We start from the raw sequence: 10,321 nt of genomic DNA, 5'->3' as shown, positions 1-10,321 counted from the left end.
ATGGAATCCTGGCTAAAATCTTCAAGTGGGGGGGATAGGAGCTTGTCACAGCTCCATGCCCTCACCTTAAGGAGCTAGACGGATGAGGAAATCACAGATGTCCTCAGGGTCATCATGATCAGTCTTCAAGAAGAGAGACAGGTCTGACTGTGGAAATTACAGAGGGATCACCTTGCTGTCCACCACAGGAAAGATCGTTGCAAGAACCCTACTGAACCCTGTCCTCCCACTGGCTGAAGATCTCCTTCAGAATCTCAGTGTGGGTTTAGGGCATCAAGAGGCACAACTGACAAGATACACACCACTTACCAGCTGCAGGGAAAATTCTGGGAACATAAACCTCTCTCTTGGGCCTTCTTTGACCTGGGAGGGCTGCTGGGGCTGTGCTGGAGTCCTGGGAGTGCGGGCTTCCGATCTGCCTGCCAGATGACAGGAGGTTGTTGCTGCCACCTAGAGCTAGTGGCAGCACCAATCTTCTGGCCCTAAGTGTGGGCTCTGCCCAGTGCCAGTCTGTCATCTGGCAGGCAGATCAGGGACCTGCAGCCCCAGGAAGACTCTGGCACAGCCCCCCGCAGCCTTCCTGGGAATTCAGTCAAGCCCCTTATCTGCCTGCCGGATGAGAGGAGGCAGGTGCTGCCGGGTGGGACTGGCACCAGAAAGATCGGTGCTGCCACTGGCCCCAGACGGCAGCACCTGCCTCCTGTAATCCTGCGTGCAGATCAGGAGCCCACCCACACCCCCGGGAGGGCTGCAGGGGCTGTGTCGGAGTCCTCCCGGGGCTGTGGGCCCCCAATCTGCTTGCCAGATGACAGAAGGCGGGTGCTGCTGCCTGGGGCCAGCAGTAGCACTGATCTTCCCGGCACTAGGCGTGGACTGCATCCATCTGTGGTGAGTCCCAGCACTAAGCAGGAGGAGCCCAGACTCGCTGTGAATCTGAAGCAGGCCCAGGTCGGCTGGAGGGACCTGAGGCAGCACCCAGACTCATAGTGAGAATTCTGAGCCTGCAATAGAGAGCTGGGAGTAAAGCTTTAGGGGGCTGGGGTCCTGAGCCTTGTGGCACTATGAAGGAAGCTCCCAGGCCAAGGGATAAGGGGGTAGCCAAGGGGGGCAGAGGGATGGGTTTGGAGCCCTGATCTCAGTGTGAGGGCTTATAGGCCCAATGCGCAGGCTTGGAGGCCTGGGGTGGGGCTCATAGGCCCAGAGTATGGGCTTGGAGCCCAAAGTATGAATTAAAAAGCACCCAGCATAAGAGTGCTGGAGCCATGAGCTCCGGTGGGGAATGGGAGTCCTGTATGAGACTCCAGAGGTTGGGTCCCAGTGCTAGCCAGCTGGAGAAAAATCTGCAAGGCATGGGACACAAGAAGGAGAGGTGGCAGGAAAGGTAGGCAGGTGGTTTGCCCGTCCCCAGGACACCCACTTGTTACAGCGACTCACACTTTACAGAAGACTAAGAAGGTTCTCCCTCAACAAATTCTTAATGAGCAGTTCCTGGCTCCGGTAATTCAGATATTTGGTGAGACTCTGGAGAACACTTAGTTTCCCTTACTTTGGAAGCCATCTCTTGCAGAAGGCTGACATCGACAAAGAAATCCATCACCAAGTCAAATGGGCGACATCAAGTGCAGCCTTCAGACACCTGAGGAAACCAATGTTTGAAGATCACAACATCAGATTCAAAACCAAGCTCATGGTTTATCAAGCAGTCCTGATCCCTACTTTACTATATGGAGCTGAGACCTGGATGATGTATAGGAGACACCTCAAGTTGCTTGAGAAGTACCATCAATATTGCCTGCAGAAGACCCTTCAAATCCAGTGGGAAGATAAGTGCACCAACGTTATCATCCTTTCACAAGCAAACCATGAATATTGAGGTGATGATCATCCAACATCAACTTTACTGATCTGGCCACATCATCTGGATCTCCAGCTCCAAACTCCTGAAGCAAGTTTTATTCTCCCAGCTCAGTCAAGGCATCTGATGAAATGGAGGGCAGAGAAAGCACTTCAAAGACATCCTCAAGGCCAACTTGAAAAAATGCAACGTTGATATCAACTCATGGGGTATTATCACCCAAGATTACCCCAAATGGAGGAAGAGTCTGCTGCAAGGATCTCAGTACTCTGAAACCTCATGATGACAAAAGGAGATGGAAAAGTGGGAGTGGCAGAAACAGCATGTTGTGGACCAAATAAAAAACATGGAGCCATCCACCCCTCATGGAAACGTGCCTGAGTTGCAATAGAACCTGTCAATCTGAGTTTGGTCTTGTCAGCTATCTTCAGATCCACAGATAAGGCAATTATGGAAAACAATCCTCCTTGATTGTGAGGGATTGCTGGTGATCTGTTGTATCTCTGAGTAGTCTGATACCATACTGGGACCTGGGCAGAAACACCTCAGTAAGGGAAGTGAATCTGTTGAGGAGAATGCAGGTGAGGATCTTCCCAGCTATCAATAGACATGTAATACCACAATAATTTCTGCAATCTGATCCATCTCCTTTCTTGAATATGGTAATAATTCAGGCATCTCTTAAGTCACTGGCAATCTGTTTATGTTTCCAGATTTTCATTATCATGTTGTGTGGTTGGTTACAGATTTTTTTTCCACCTGGCTTATAAATTTCACTGGTACTCTATCAGGACTATGTGCTGTGTTGTTCTTCAACTGCTTAATTGCTTTCTAGGTTTCTTGTTAAATTGGTGGGTAGCCCTTAATGGTGCGCTGTGAAATGGCTTCAATGGTATTGTCTTCAGCTTTAGAATCTTAGTTCAGGAGTTCTTGAAAGTGCTCTTTCCACTATGCATTGATGGTGACACTGTCTTTAAAGAGTTTTATTCTAACTTTGGACCTCACAGGGCTGGACCTCTTTGTGTACTTGCTCCATAGATAGCTTTGATTAACCTGAAGAAACTACATTATGGCTGTCCACAGACTTGAGTCTCTTTTGCTTTGTCCTTCCACCGCTTGGTCTTTCACTCTCAAATTTTTCTCTGGGTCTCAACTTTAATATGGTGATAAGTTTCTTGCTTCTGTTTGGAACTGATGTAATTCTGCCAAGCTTTGAAGTATCTCCTTTTTCTGTTTGAATTTCTCTATCATTTTCATAGAACCACTCCTGATACTTCTTTGTGGAGAAGCCTAGAGATTTTTGCATGCCTCATGGATGCCTTTCTTGACCCAGTGACCAATGATATTAAAATCATCAGGGAGGTTGGAGAGTTTCTTGCTGAGGCACTACTAGAGATAATCACTTTTAGCAGGGTCTTTCAAGCACACAGTATTGAACCTCTTCCTTCCATGACTTGACTACGCCCTTTGATTCGATCAACAGAGAACTCCTATGGAAGATGCTAATGAGATTTAGATGCCCACCAAAATTTGTTACAATTATCAGATTTCTTTGCAGTGACATGCAGCAAATATCCCAAGCAATGACTCAGAAATGGAGCCCTTCACTATTAGGCTGGAGTCAAGTAAAGATGGGTGATTATACCAACACTCTTTTCTGTCTAGATCACAGCTATTCCATACCTTATTCTGATAGGCTTCTATCTGGAGTCAGCTTCCAGTATCACATGGACAGGAATCTCTTTATCATCAAAATCATCTTTGAAACCATGCCTTTGATAATCCAAATTAAACTTCTCATTTACCAGACTGTTTTCATCCCTGCCCTTTTGTATGGGTATGAAATTTGGGGAACATACTGAAAACACCTGAAGGGTTTACAATGTTACCATCAGTGATGTCTTTAGACATCCTCCATATTAGTTGGAAGGAGAGAAGAATGAAAGCCATTGAAGCTAGATTTACATAGCACCAGCTCCATTGGATAGGATGTGTCATAAGGATGCCTGACAAATGGGTCCCAAATGATGGTCAGTACTCTTAACAATGGGCAATAGAAGAGATGCAGATATATCTTGAACAGCAGTCTGAAGAAATGTGACCTTAACATAAGTACCTGAGAGACTCAAGCACCAGATTGCCCCAATGGCACCAAGATGTATGACAAGGCATCAATCTTTTGAAGCAAACTCGACTCACTATGGAGGAGGATAGCTGATAGAGACAAAGAGAAAGAGCTGTGATCTGACATCACCAGGAACTACTATTTGCCACATCTGGAGACAAACATGCAGATTTTGAGCTGGCCTCCTGAGTCATCTATGGACATATTCATATTCTTTTCTCATCTCACCTAGTTCAATTCCTTTATTTATGGCCTGCTTAAATCCTCACTCTGTATAAGGTACTAACTCCACTGAACAAACAACTTCATCTATTTCAACTTAAGGCAAACTTTCTGGTTGTCAAAGTTTCCATGGACTGACTCAACCCCTGACCTGTGATATTATATCTTGTGCATTGTGCCCTTGCCCACCCATACTCTCAGTCCTTATATCAGAAAGAAAACTGACAGTCAACGTATGCATAGTTGCTCCCAGGCGCAGCTGGTGAACTCAGACTGGTGGGGTGGGTGGAGCATCACACAGCAGTGGGGGTGGTTTGCAGCCGGCCAGGAGCGGGGTGGGGTTTGCAGCCGGCCAGGAGCCGGTGGAGGGAGGGGATTTGCCGCTGACTGGGCACTCCAGAGCAGGGAGGCTGCAAACCCCTCCCCCCACTCCCTGCCGGCTACACACCCACCACTGCTCCCATGTGCCACCCCACCCGCCCCACCAGTCTGAGTTCACCAGCCACACCTAGTTGCTCCTATTTTAAAATGATGGGAGCCAGCAAGGATTCCTGCATGTACCGTCTGGAGCACAAAAGCTAACCTGAGTCACTTTGCTCCCTTGGTCTTTATTTGCTGTATCACTGTAACCTCGTTATGATGATCATCAAAACAGATGACGTAACAAGTAAATAAAGTCCTCCATTCACAAACCTTACCTAAAATAGCTACCCTTCATCACCTGAGAAGTCCTTTTTCAACTCCAGATGTCAGCAGCCCAAAGCAGGAAATGCTTCCTCCATTGTGTTTTCCTCCTGGGAGACTGTTAACTGTAAAACCTGCTACTGTGCAGAGAAGAGTTTAATCCGCAAATGACTAAAAACTGCACAGCATCCTGTCTTTGCTATTCATAAAGTAGAGTCTATCAATCTCTGTGTGACACTGAGAGGGACTGAAAAGAAAATTGCTCATCTGTAACCTAGTAATGCTGGATATTATGAGATAGTATTGTCCTTGTTCAATTGCAACAACTTTTTACAATATGAATACTGAGATCAGAAAGCTGGACAACTTCCTGGCACAATACTGAAAAATTTGCTAGCTTAAAAATAGGAATTACGATGAGCTACTCCGATTTTTGTTAGATGATTGTTTGTTACTTTGAACAGTACTAGGATTAGTCTCAATAGCCATTGAGAAAAAAACAGGCCTGTAATTCTCTACTACTGAGTTTTTATTGGTCGAGCATATAAGATTTTTCTGCAGTGCTGCCCTGCTGGGAGTAGGGTTACAGAGGGAATGAGAGTGATCAGTGAAGAATTATCACTATTTGACAATCAATGGGGCCACATGGAAAACACCTGAGGCGTGTTTAGACTGTAACTCCCACTGTTGGTACTGCTGATAGATCTCCATGGATTCACATTTCCCTACCTGGAAATGGGGCACCGTGACATCCCCTGAGCTAAGGTAAGTATTTTCAATTTGATTAACACCAGCTGAGAATCCAGCTGAGCCATTGTGTGAAGTTTTAGCTGATGCAAGAGGAAATGTTTCCTTAATGTGTGCCAGTTTTATAACTGGGGGATATACGCAACTGGGAAATACCTAGACTCTTCTTCATCTCTTGCAAGGAAACGGAGGGGTTTCATAGCCAAATATTTGTTCGGAGAATCAAGAGGAAGCAGAGTTATTTATTCATCAAAGGAAATAGGAGGGTTCAGCTGCTGCTTTGGAATCATTATCATAGTGTTTTGCATTTATATGGATAACAGGCCTGCTATTGCTCTCATCCTGTTTCCATTAATGCCTAGGAAGTTATCAGTTTTGATTCTGTAAATATACATTGTAACTGTAGGACCTAATGTTTCTCAAAGGTTGTGATGTGCCCTATCAGAGTTACAGTTTATTTTCTTTTACTCTTTGTCTGATCTTTGAATAATGCTACCAGAAAGTGTTTTAGCAAAAGTCAATTTATATCGATATACACAAATTTATATGCACATCTACACATATAAAGTGTCTCCCAACAAGTATTTTTAATATAGCTCACTCCCATTTCCCTACTGGGCCCCACCTTGGAAAAGGAACTTTCCAGAAAACCTGTTTCTGTGATCTGAGCTAATATTAACTGGCGTTATAGGAAAGACCCTTTTTACTTCAGTGGTCACTCTACTTAATTAAATTGTATGTAGGTTTTTATATTATCTTTCTTTGTCATGGTAGCTGAGTATCTTCCCATTATGTAATGGGTAGTGTTCATTTTTTCTTCTCCAGGGACCTGCATGTGCAGTTCAGTGTTTTGATTTGGTAGCTTCACTGTGTGCCTACTGATGTGTGATTTTGCTAGAGGAGTCAAGGCTGAAGTAGTCTGCCACACACCAGGACTAGAAGTTGGTGAAGCTTAGGATAGTCCTAAATTTCTGTGGAAGATCATGCTAAGCTGGTCTCTATGAAACTTTGTGCATTATCATTATGGAGAAAAGTGCCAAAGGAGCCCAATGAAGGTGAGTTAATCCTCGGTTCAGAGCTTTCGGCGATAATTTAGATATGTTGAGCCCAGGCCATTGAGTGCTTTGAAGATAAGGAGCAAGACTTTGAGCTTTTGTTCAAAGTTCAGTTGGACGAGGAATAGAGAAAGGCAGGCATGTGTGATGTGGTTTTGGCAAGTTGTGTTGCTGAGGAGTGGTGCTTCAGTGTTTTGTGCTTGCTGGCTATTCCTAAGGCCTGATGACTTCATGCTAGTCAGTAGAGCTTTACTGTAGTCCTGACGGGGAGTGCTGGAAGTGTATATAACCAAAGCCAGGTCATTGTCACTATCATTATCTACCTGGAGAAGACAGTCTCCTTAACAATGGGAGGTGGTAAGAAGCATTATTCTTCAGTGCTGATCTATGAGAACATAATGTCCATAAGGGTTGCAGGCACATTCCTAAACTATGGCCTGACTTGATCTATTATGGGCATGTTCACTCAGCCAAAGAATTGCAGTCTGGCTTCAGACTTTCCAAAATGCTTCCTCTGCCCACCAGCATGATCTTCACTGTCTTTGGGTTTGCCATTATTAGCAACAGTCACAAAAGACACAGGTATGCCCACTTGGTTCATTCTTTAGCAGAGTTTTGCTGCCTAACTGAAATCTCAAGAAATGTACTCTTTAAAAAAACCCACCAAGGATTATCTAAGTGGACTGATACTTCTTTGAGAATTGTCAGAAATGTGTGATAACAAAATGGAAAAAGTACAGTAGGTACCACAGTATGATAATCTTATTGAATAAGTATAATCGGAAATCAGTGGATGTGTGATTAGGTTCAATATATTTGGTGTACTGGTTGACTTAGCATCAAATGATTGGTGGCATGTACCAAATATGGGGGGGAGGGGTGCAGAGTGGAGAGTACACAAACTGCTGATTTGGCAGATTCTCCTGGTTTCAACTTTTCATACCATCATTAGGTCTTTCAGCTCACAGGTTCACACTGGGCCAGGTCAGTCATACTAGCAGGCAAGGTCATTGTGCAGCCAGGCTTCGTGGGTAGTGTGAATGTGATCACTTCTCTCACAGGTATGAACAAATACACACCTTCAGAAGGGCTTTCCACTAACACTTAACAGTGACCAGACTGAACACGACCAATGAAGCACATGTCATTTGACTTGGCAACATAGACACTCCCTAGGTAGATGGGAGATGATGGTCTAAACCTGGAATGAAAAAGCCTCCCTCTATCATGCTAGGGCTCATGGGGCTCTCTTTATACTGCTGTAGATTTGTTTTTCTAGATCTCTTGCTAAACTCTCCTAGCCTTGAACTTCAGTAGGCCATGTACAGAATACAATCATGGAGACATACTCATACACTGGCTCTCAAGTCCATTGTCTATCCATGCCAGTCCACGATAGGTCCATGGTAATTCTAACATGGTGGGTAGTCTTTGTAACTGCTGTTGAGGGAGCAGCCTTCATTTCCACATCTATCATCTAGTGCCCACTGGGCAAAATAAATCTTTCCACTGGCATAAATGAGCTTTGGTTCAAACCTCATATGAACAAGGAACTCATGAGGTCTCTTGAATTTACTTCTCTGTGGCAGCCTACAACCCATGGACCAGACCTGGCTAGCAAAAAGATTGATTCCATCCCATGATGAATGATCCAACCCACAGCAAAGTCCCTTGAAGCCCATGGGCCTCATGCCCCTCCACCTCCCCCATGGGATATGCTACTGCTTTAGAGGCAACCTGTCAGCGCAGCCAGCAGGCAGCAGCCAGAGGGTTAATGTAGGCCCCCTACTATAGTCACAGTCTTTCTTGACTCCAAATTTATTGCTGCTTACTAATGCCAGTGGCAGAAATTGGCAGCACTTGGTGACAGGGGTGAGCAGTGGCTTCAGGAGGGGACGTCAGAGGGCTCCTACACCTGGTAAGTGGGACATGAGGCTGATGAGGGGGCCAGAGACACCGGACATTCAGACACCACCTCCTTACCAGTTCCATCTCTTGGAAGTGTGTCCCAAGGATGATCAGCTGTTGGGGAGTTGGGGGATTGCCTGGTGAGTGGGGATCAGCAGCCCTTAGCAGCAGCCAGATGGCAAGTAACAGCTTGCTGTTGTTAAAACGTTGTCAACCCTTGGTTTGTGAAACACAATTTTTTGCTATTTTTCCTAGTGAAGCTCACTAATTTTTTCCCAAAACTACAAAGCAATTCTAGGAGAATTAAAACATGCTTCATAAATGCTTGCCTATTTACAGTACACCGTTGGAACAAATCATATCCTCCCAGCTCCCATCAAAACCAATGGAATGAATCATGTGAGGAAAGCAAGTGGGAGTTGGTCCAAATTCAAGCCATTCCACAAGCCTGGTTCTTCATTTTGTGTCCCAACAGTGTACTGCACTCTTATGTCAGTTAAAGAGCTTTAGCATAAAAAAAAGTTCTGTGGCTAAACAGGGTGATTTGGTAATCAGAAGGCAGTAAAGAGATAAGAAAGCTGCATTTACAGCCAACAGCACAAAGTAACTGTGTGGGAAGGTTTTTTCTGTGCAGACTCACAGTAATATAGTCCTGTAGATTTGTGCCCAAAGATGGGTTATTATTTCTGATATGAATTCTTAAATGTATGGCCAGTTTGCTTTCAGGTAGTTTTGTACCAGAACAAAATGCCTGTATGCCCTGGAAAGTAGTTATTTTACATAAAACACTGGCTTGTAACCACAGTGTACTTTGTTCCCTTGTTCCAGCCATGCTCCAGTTAGTGAACTATTTCATGTTTATTTTCCTCTTTAATTCAAAATGAGCACATATGCTAGTTACTGACTGACGTCTGAGGCCACTGGTGAGAGCTGTACACAGTGAGAGAGATGGGTCTAGACCCCTTTTGGTTTCCTGTCCATTCTGAATCCTTACTACAGCTACAGAGCTGATGCTTTTTATCTGGACCCTATCTTGCCCTTGAATGTCACGTGAAATGGGAACTTTTGAATCTAGCCACCTGATTGCCCATATACCAATGATTATATGGGCAATAAGGGAGTGTGGCACTTGCTACATTTTTTTTCAGTGTGAGGCAGTATTTTCTAAAATGTGACACCTAACAACAGCCTTCAGTAGCCACAACCATGATCCACCTGATCCTGCAAGACCAGGATCAGATTTTAAAAGCTTTTAGTGGTGACTTCTTGGGAGCTGGGCATCTAAATGAATTTAGAAATCTGGGCCTAAGAGCTGCTTGTGAGGTAGTGAGTCAACTCAACCCTGTCAGGTGTGTCCCCATGAGCAGGAACTTGCATTTCATAGAATCATAGAATCACAGAAGTAGGCTCGGAAGGGACCTATTAGATCTTCAAGTCCGACCCCCTGTCAGGGCAGGAGAAAAACTGGGCTCAAATGATCCCAGCTAGGTAGGCATCAAGCCTCCTCTTAGAGACCCCCAGGGTAGGAGCCAGCACCACTTCTCTTGGAAGTTGGTTCCAGATCCTAGCTGCCCTGACTGTGAAGCAGTTCTTGCGGATGTCTAATCTAAACCTACTCTCCAACAACTTGTGGCCGTTATTCCTTGTTATGGAAGGAATGCCAGGGGGCGCTTGGGGAAACAAGATCTCTCCCAAACCCTTCTGGTCCCCCCTAGTGAGTTTATA

At 45.0% G+C, this 10,321-nt stretch overlaps 1 long non-coding RNA gene across 1 annotated transcript in view; it reads left to right on the top strand.

Moving 5' to 3' along the window:
• The first annotated feature begins 1,997 nt into the window (after positions 1-1,997).
• Positions 1,998-10,321, top strand: part of LOC109305819 — an 18,593-nt gene continuing 10,269 nt past the window's right edge. The window contains exon 1 of the long non-coding RNA XR_002099727.1: positions 1,998-2,064. This is a non-coding gene — a long non-coding RNA (uncharacterized LOC109305819). The remainder of the gene's footprint in view (positions 2,065-10,321) is intronic.

The sequence above is a fragment of the Crocodylus porosus genome, unplaced genomic scaffold, assembly GCF_001723895.1.
Source record: "Crocodylus porosus isolate Cpor-Errol unplaced genomic scaffold, CroPor_comp1, whole genome shotgun sequence".
NCBI lineage: Eukaryota > Metazoa > Chordata > Crocodylia > Crocodylidae > Crocodylus > Crocodylus porosus.
This window is presented reverse-complemented; position numbering and strand designations above follow the sequence as displayed.